At 57.1% G+C, this 6,743-nt stretch overlaps 1 long non-coding RNA gene across 14 annotated transcripts in view; it reads right to left on the bottom strand.

The window, feature by feature from the left end:
- Positions 1-1,098: 1,098 nt before the first annotated feature.
- Positions 1,099-6,743, bottom strand: part of LOC135330397 (uncharacterized) — a 78,645-nt gene continuing 73,000 nt past the window's right edge. For 11 of the 14 annotated variants that reach the window (XR_010392428.1, XR_010392432.1, XR_010392433.1 and 8 more), the window contains 3 exons: positions 4,876-5,581; positions 4,520-4,683; positions 2,454-4,111 (listed from right to left, as the gene is read on the bottom strand). This is a non-coding gene — a long non-coding RNA (uncharacterized LOC135330397). Of the gene's footprint in view, positions 1,424-2,453; positions 4,112-4,519; positions 4,684-4,875; positions 5,582-6,743 lie in introns of those variants that run through there. The other 3 variants (XR_010392435.1, XR_010392430.1, XR_010392434.1) reach the window with 3 other exon arrangements.

Below are 6,743 nucleotides of genomic sequence, written 5' to 3'. Positions count from 1 at the left end.
CAGGGCGCAGCGCTTTCCTGCCCCCCTTGCAAATACTCGCTAGACAAAAGTGGCTTGGGCTCCTCCCGAACGCTTACCTGGCTTCATTACTACAGCTATTAGGAACCGAAGTGCATAGCCTTCTAGAAAAGGGAACGACCGTCTTTTCAAAACTTCCCCTGACTCCCCAGAATTGTCACTGCCTTGCATCAGCAGCCAGCTTCTTCCAACCCAGCCGCAAGAAACATTTTGCCTTCCCGGCAGAACTTTCTGCTCCCCGGGGTGTCCAAAGGAAACCCGTCACTCACTACTGTCTGTCAAAACGTACCGGAAGCCCTCAAATACAGGACAAGACGCCTTCTCTAAGGAAGCTGACTACTAGGTCTGCTTCACGGCAGCTTCTCCCCAGTATCAGGGCCCACTCAATAAACAAAATAGGACGAGAAATGTCTTAATCTGCTCCAAGTGCTTTCGTATAAGAGAACAACATCAAAACGAGGTATTATTGCATTTAGCCTCCACTACACGTGCTACCCCAGCGCCACGGACTTGCTTTAAAGCATCAGTGACGTACGCAGTCTGGCAGTAATTAATATTCACAGAATGAATATGCACTCGATCGAGTACGGGTGTTCATAAAAAGCTTTGCCAGTGCGTCGCTAGGTAACAAACCTAGACAAGCAGCTATTTGCCCTGATCCTTCGGCTTACATTTCTTCTGCCGGATGTAGTCAAACGTACCTGAACGCAGTGGCCTTGCGAGGCAGTGACACGGTGTCCGTGGGGTGGCTGTTCCAGGGTCTCTCGGGCTGTTCCAGGGTCCTCGGACAGCAACGGTGCTGGTCGACTTTCCCTTGCGCTGCACAGCAGGACAGCTCCGCACCGTGCCCTCCCAGCACCGCCACTCCTCCCAGCAGCTGCCTAACCGGCCCCAATCCTGAGCAAAGCTACGACCCCCAGGAGCCCGCAGCACCCCTCCTACTCTTCCCGCCCTCCCCATTTCCAAGAGGGACAGCCCCAGCCCCCGGGGACAACCCTGCCTGGTCACGCTGCTGTCCGAAAAGCGGATTCGTTGCCCGCTGTGCACTAAGCCAATAATGACACGCTCAGGAGAGACATTTGCTTATTTATTTCAGAGTTGTGCAAGCCTGGCTGCTCGGTGTTTTCCCCACAAATCAAGCGCAACTTCCCCCCCCCGCCCCGGCTTTCCAAGTAGCATTTATACAAGTTGCAAGGTTTGCAACTTTCCCTCTTACACCGGTTGGTTAGTGATTTACATACAATTCTAATATTGCTTACACACCATTTTAAAACTACGCATGCTCAGGGGAGGGGTCTTCACCCGGGCACAGGTCTTTCTGACCTATGGGCGTGATTTTCTTGTATTATAATGAGGACAGTTCAGTTCGGGGATACCTCGAATTCCTTTGCTAAATCGGCAACGTCTACATAGAAAACAAAACATTTTGATTTACTATTTCTTTAAGGCTTTAGCACTTCTAGCATGGCCTTGATTAAAGAATTATTTCCTCCCAGGAAATGGGGGGGGGGGGGTTTCTCCTCATCTGCCTAGTTTAAACAGCAGGAACACTCTTTCTGAGCTTCCAAGGTTGTCTTGCAACACCATCGGAGATGGAAAACACTTCCTGCCCTGTACCGGGGAAAAACAGGGGCATTCCACTGTCCCCCGTGACCTGTGGGGACTCAGGCGTGAGTGACACACGTCCAGTAAGGAACAGACCCAGCGGGCACTACAGCTCCTGGCCTGCCACGCGGCCGCCTGCTGGGAACCCCGCTGGCAGGGACCTGCCGCCGCCGCCCCCCCCGCGGGGCCACCTCGAGAGGCGCAGCATGGTCACCCAGTAGCCCCCACTGTAGTGAGAAGACTACACCTCCCAGCATACCGTGCACGCGAAAAGGGCGGCCCGGAAGCCCAGTGCCGGAAGACTACTGCTCCCGGCATGCCATGCCAAGCAACATGGCCGCCCGGAAGCCCAGTGCCGGAAGACTACCGCTCCCAGCATGCCGCGCTCAGAACAAACATGCCCGACCGGAAGCCCAGTGACGGAAGACTACTGCTCCCGGCATGCCGCGCCGAAAGCTACGGCTCCCCGCATTCCCGCACCCCAACGCCCGCCCCCCGCCCGCAGCGCTGGGGCACCTTTGACCCTCGGCACATTCCGTTCCTTTCCGTCCCGCCCCCCTTCCCCTTCCCCCCTGTCCCCCCGGAAACGGCCGCAGAGCCCCGAGCGCGGCCCCGCCAGCCCCACCACCGGCCCGGGGCTCCCCCGACACCCCCGCGACCGGCCCCGCCTCAGCTCCGACACTGCCCCCGCCCCTCCACCACCCTCCTCCCCCCGCTCCCCGACACGCTCCCGAGCTGACACAGGAGACCCCCCCCCCCCCCCCCGCGCTCCTCCGACCGCGCAGTAAACCGCACCACAGCCCCGGCGCACCCCCTTCCTCCCCCCGCCTCCGTGGCCCCGGGACGCTCCCAGCCGCCGGGACCCCCGGCACACGCGGGACCCGCAGCCTGCAGCGCGCCTCCCCCGGCCCCGCTCACCTCCTCCGCGGGGCGGCCGCCGGGCTGGTCCCGAAGGGCCGTGCTCCGTGGCAGCTCCGCTGCCCAGCTCCTGCCCCAGCGCCAGCTCCCCCCAACTGCGGCCCCAGCCCCCAAATGTGGGCCTGCCCTTGCCATCAGCCCCACCTGGGGCCTGTCCTGCCACCCAGCTCCCCCTGGCATTCATCCCAGCCCCAGGGCCCGCAGCTGTGGGCCTGCAGGAACTGGGCAGGGGGCCTGGCCATCAGCCCCTTCAGGGACAGCTGGGGCTGCCAGGGCAGCAGAGGCACCCCCACTCTCCTGACAGCAGCTTGCTGAGAGCTGAAGGGAGAGCCCTGCCTGGGGTGTAGAGTGCGGAAAGGGGAGTATGCGGAGCACAAGAGAACAAATCGAGAGCTCTGGGTGCAACACAAGTCAAGAAAAAAAAGAAAAAAAAAAAAAGAACAACGATAGAGCAAACAGAGTGACTCGGGGGGCACCAAAAGGAGGGCCCTGGGGCACACCCAGAAGCACCCAGAAAACTCCAGGACAGGAGAAAAAGCTAAACAGAGACCTCTGCGGCGTGCCGCAAAACACACACGGGGCCACGGGGCGCACCGAAAGGCACGCAGAGGGCTCGGGGGCAACCCAGAATGTGAACTGAGGGGTCCTGAGGGCATCAGAGGGCATCAGAGGGCAAGTGCAGGGCTCTGGGGCAGACCAAAATACAGAGGAAGGGCCTTGGCACACACCAGAGGGGTCACCAGGCACGCCGCAGGGCTCAACGCGGCTGACCGGATGGCGCCTGCAGGCTGCCCCAGGCACACGAGCGACACTGCGGAGTGCCAAAAGCAAATCCGGGAGCGGTTCGGGGACCTCACGCAGCCCTGGAGGGGCTCTGGCTGCCCTTGCGATGAGGGGAAACACCCCCAAGAGCCCCGAGGGTCCAGGCAATGCAAGGGAAATTCCCCGCAGCTCTGGGAACAGCACCGGGCACCCTGGCAAGCGCAGGCACTCCCAAGTACATGGGACTCGGGGACCAGCTCCCAGCCCCGGACACAATGCGTAACCTCCTGCCCCGGGCATCGTGTTCAGGCAAACCGCCCTGGAGCTCGGCACCAGCGTGCCTCCCCTTACCTACGATATCCAAAGAGTCACCGCCGCACCAGCGTCTGTCCGTCCGTCCGTCTGTCGGGGAAGGGTCAGCTCCTGCCCCTGCCCTCGACGTGGCAGGTGTCCGAGTAGCCTCCCCCCAGTGCTTTTTCCTTCAGGGCTAGGATTCAGCTCGGAGAGCTGAGAGGAAAATGCCTGATCCCGCCTGCCTGCACTTCTGCCCTAACCCAGGCCAGAGCCCCTCAGGTTACTTAGTCCTCAGCGCTGCCTCGGGGAGGCCGAAATAACTGCTAACGGTCATTAGCGATACTTACCCTAGTTACCCGTGCCAGAACGCCTCCTCCTGTAGCAGTTCCTGGCGATATCGAGGGGCCGCTGCATTCTGGCTTCCTTGTTTCATCCCGTCCCTTCGGTATTAACCACAAGCAAACGCTCGTCCGTCTCTTCTCCTCGTCAGCATTTGCTGTCCTTGGTTCCATCTCTGTAAGGAAGCGATAAACTCGCGTTTTACTTCCAGTGAAACGCTTAGGTTTATGCACGATCTTTTTCTCTTTACCCTGTTCTCTTTTTCCCCTTTTTTTCTTTTTTTCTTCTTCTTTTCCTTAAGGGAAAGGTCTTAATACGGCACTTTGCACCATACGTTGCAGGGTAAACGGTCTGGAAACGTTACTCACAGCAATTAGGGCTAGGTTATTAGGCAGGCGGGCACGTCGCCTAATACCTTCCTAACGCCATCTTCCACGAAACCTTATTTTTATTCCGCTTCAGTGTTATTGTTACTGTTCGCAAACCCTCGTATGCATGCGCTTAACCCACAACTCTCTCGGTCTTTAACTACGTGGAGGAACGACAGCCCTCGATTTGCCTGTCTCCCTTTCAAGCCTATTACCTTTTTGAGACTGCTCCTAGCTTCCTCTTACTCTTGCATGCTGGCCTCACAGGCGACGACCAAAACGAACAACTGGATCGCTAGGTCTAGCCCCCTCTCTTCAAGATGTGCCCCTTCGGGGCTTACGTTTCTTGGTCTCTTCAACTTCAGCCGTGGCAATTAATCTAAAAAAGTAAGTATGACATCTATTCCTTTCCGTAGCTGCGTGTACGATAACAAAACAAAAGAGAAACAGCCAAAGCAAAGCTAAGGCAGATACAGGCAACAGCAGCCACAGGGTAGGAACGGGTTACTCAGTCCTCAGCGCTGCCTCGGGGAGGCCGAAATAACTGCTAACGGTCATTAGCGATACTTACCCTAGTTACCCGTGCCAGAACGCCTCCTCCTGTAGCAGTTCCTGGTGATATCGAGGGGCCGCTGCATTCTGGCTTCCTTGTTTCATCCCGTCCCTTCGGTATTAACCGCAAGCAAACGCTCGTCCGTCTCTTCTCCTCGTCAGCATTTGCTGTCCTTGGTTCCATCTCTGTAAGGAAGCGATAAACTCGCATTTTACTTCCAGTGAAACGCTTAGGTTTATGCACGATCTTTTTCTCTTTACCCTGTTTTCTTTTTCCCCCTTTTTTTTTCTTTTTTTCTTCTTCTTTTCCTTAAGGGAAAGGTCTTAATACGGCACTTTGCACCATACGTTGCAGGGTAAACGGTCTGGAAACGTTACTCACAGCAATTAGGGCTAGGTTATTAGGCAGGCGGGCACGTCGCCTAATACCTTCCTAACGCCATCTTCCACGAAACCTTATTTTTATTCCGCTTCAGTGTTATTGTTACTGTTCGCAAACCCTCGTATGCATGCGCTTAACCCACAACTCTCTCGGTCTTTAACTACGTGGAGGAACGACAGCCCTCGATTTGCCTGTCTCCCTTTCAAGCCTATTACCTTTTTGAGACTGCTCCTAGCTTCCTCTTACTCTTGCATGCTGGCCTCACAGGCGACGACCAAAATGAACCACCGGATCCCCAGGTCTTGCTGCTTCTCTTCGAGATGTCCCCCTTCGGTGGGCTACCCTGCCAAACAAACCAAAAAGACTGCCGAGGCCGCGAGGGTACCAGATTTTCAGACCGCTTCTCCGAGGCTTTCGGGGTGACTGACGTCACCGCTTCGCTTCACGTTACTCACAGCTACCTTCGTCTATTACTTAGGGCTAAACCTGTTTCTGTTTGCAGAGGGGCTTGTTGCTTGTTTAAACTTGACATATAGTCCATAACCTGCTCTGCATGCTCCCTAGTCCCTTCTGCTTTTGCAACACTTGTGGTAATTCAAGGCGGTAATTAAGAGTCCCCATTGTCCCATAGGCTGGAGCGAGACATTGCTGCTGCTCTGAGGAGGTGCCTAAAAGCCACGCTGTTTTCGCTAGCATCACTGGGGCTTCCCAGAGCCCATCGGTGTTCTCTTTGGCTCTTCCCGAGCCTTTTAGGTTTTTTAGGCTATTCCTTAGCCCTCCATTTTAGGGCAATGTTCTCCTTAAGCACTGCGCACAGCACGATTATCCCAGATCAGCCACATCGTGCACACACAGAGGCTTCTGAGAGGCGGCTCAGAAGAAAAGAGAGAAAAGTCTCTTTGTCATCCGCACATTCACCCGTCAACACTCTTCACCAGGAAGTGCTCTAAGTTCCTGTTTCTCTAAAGCGGGACTGAGTCGAGGCGGAGACGCAGATCGCACCCCATCTTTGTTAGAACGCCTCACTGCTGCGAGCACTGGGTCTGGCAGCAGTTTGAGGAATGTTTGGGGCCTTGCACAGAGTGCAGGGGAAGGTCTGGAGTCAGTGACAACATTGCGGCAGGGCTCGGAGGCGTTTTGGGGCCTGTGGGGGTGTTGGGGCAGGATTTGTGGGTGGTTTAATGGCTCTGGGGGGGCTGGTTGCAGGAAGGGTGGGACTCTGCGGGGCCCTCAGGGCAGGGGTGCCATCCCAGATGCGTAGTGAGCACACAGGGGTGCCCTACGTGGCTCTCAGCTCGGCGGGAGCAGCCACCGGTCTCCCACCCCACCAGACAGGGGAGCGGGGCGGGGGGGGGGGGGGGGGAGAGGAGGTGGAGGGATCTATGAGCTCGCAGAGAACGCCAGAGGAGGCAGCAGGGAACTCCCCAAGGACCCCGCGTCCCAGACGAGAGGAGGCATCAGGCTGCCGTGCCGCTGCTAGAGACATCCAGACCCCCGCGCAGACA

Source organism: Dromaius novaehollandiae, chromosome 20, assembly GCF_036370855.1.
Source record: "Dromaius novaehollandiae isolate bDroNov1 chromosome 20, bDroNov1.hap1, whole genome shotgun sequence".
Lineage (NCBI taxonomy): Eukaryota > Metazoa > Chordata > Aves > Casuariiformes > Dromaiidae > Dromaius > Dromaius novaehollandiae.
This window is presented reverse-complemented; position numbering and strand designations above follow the sequence as displayed.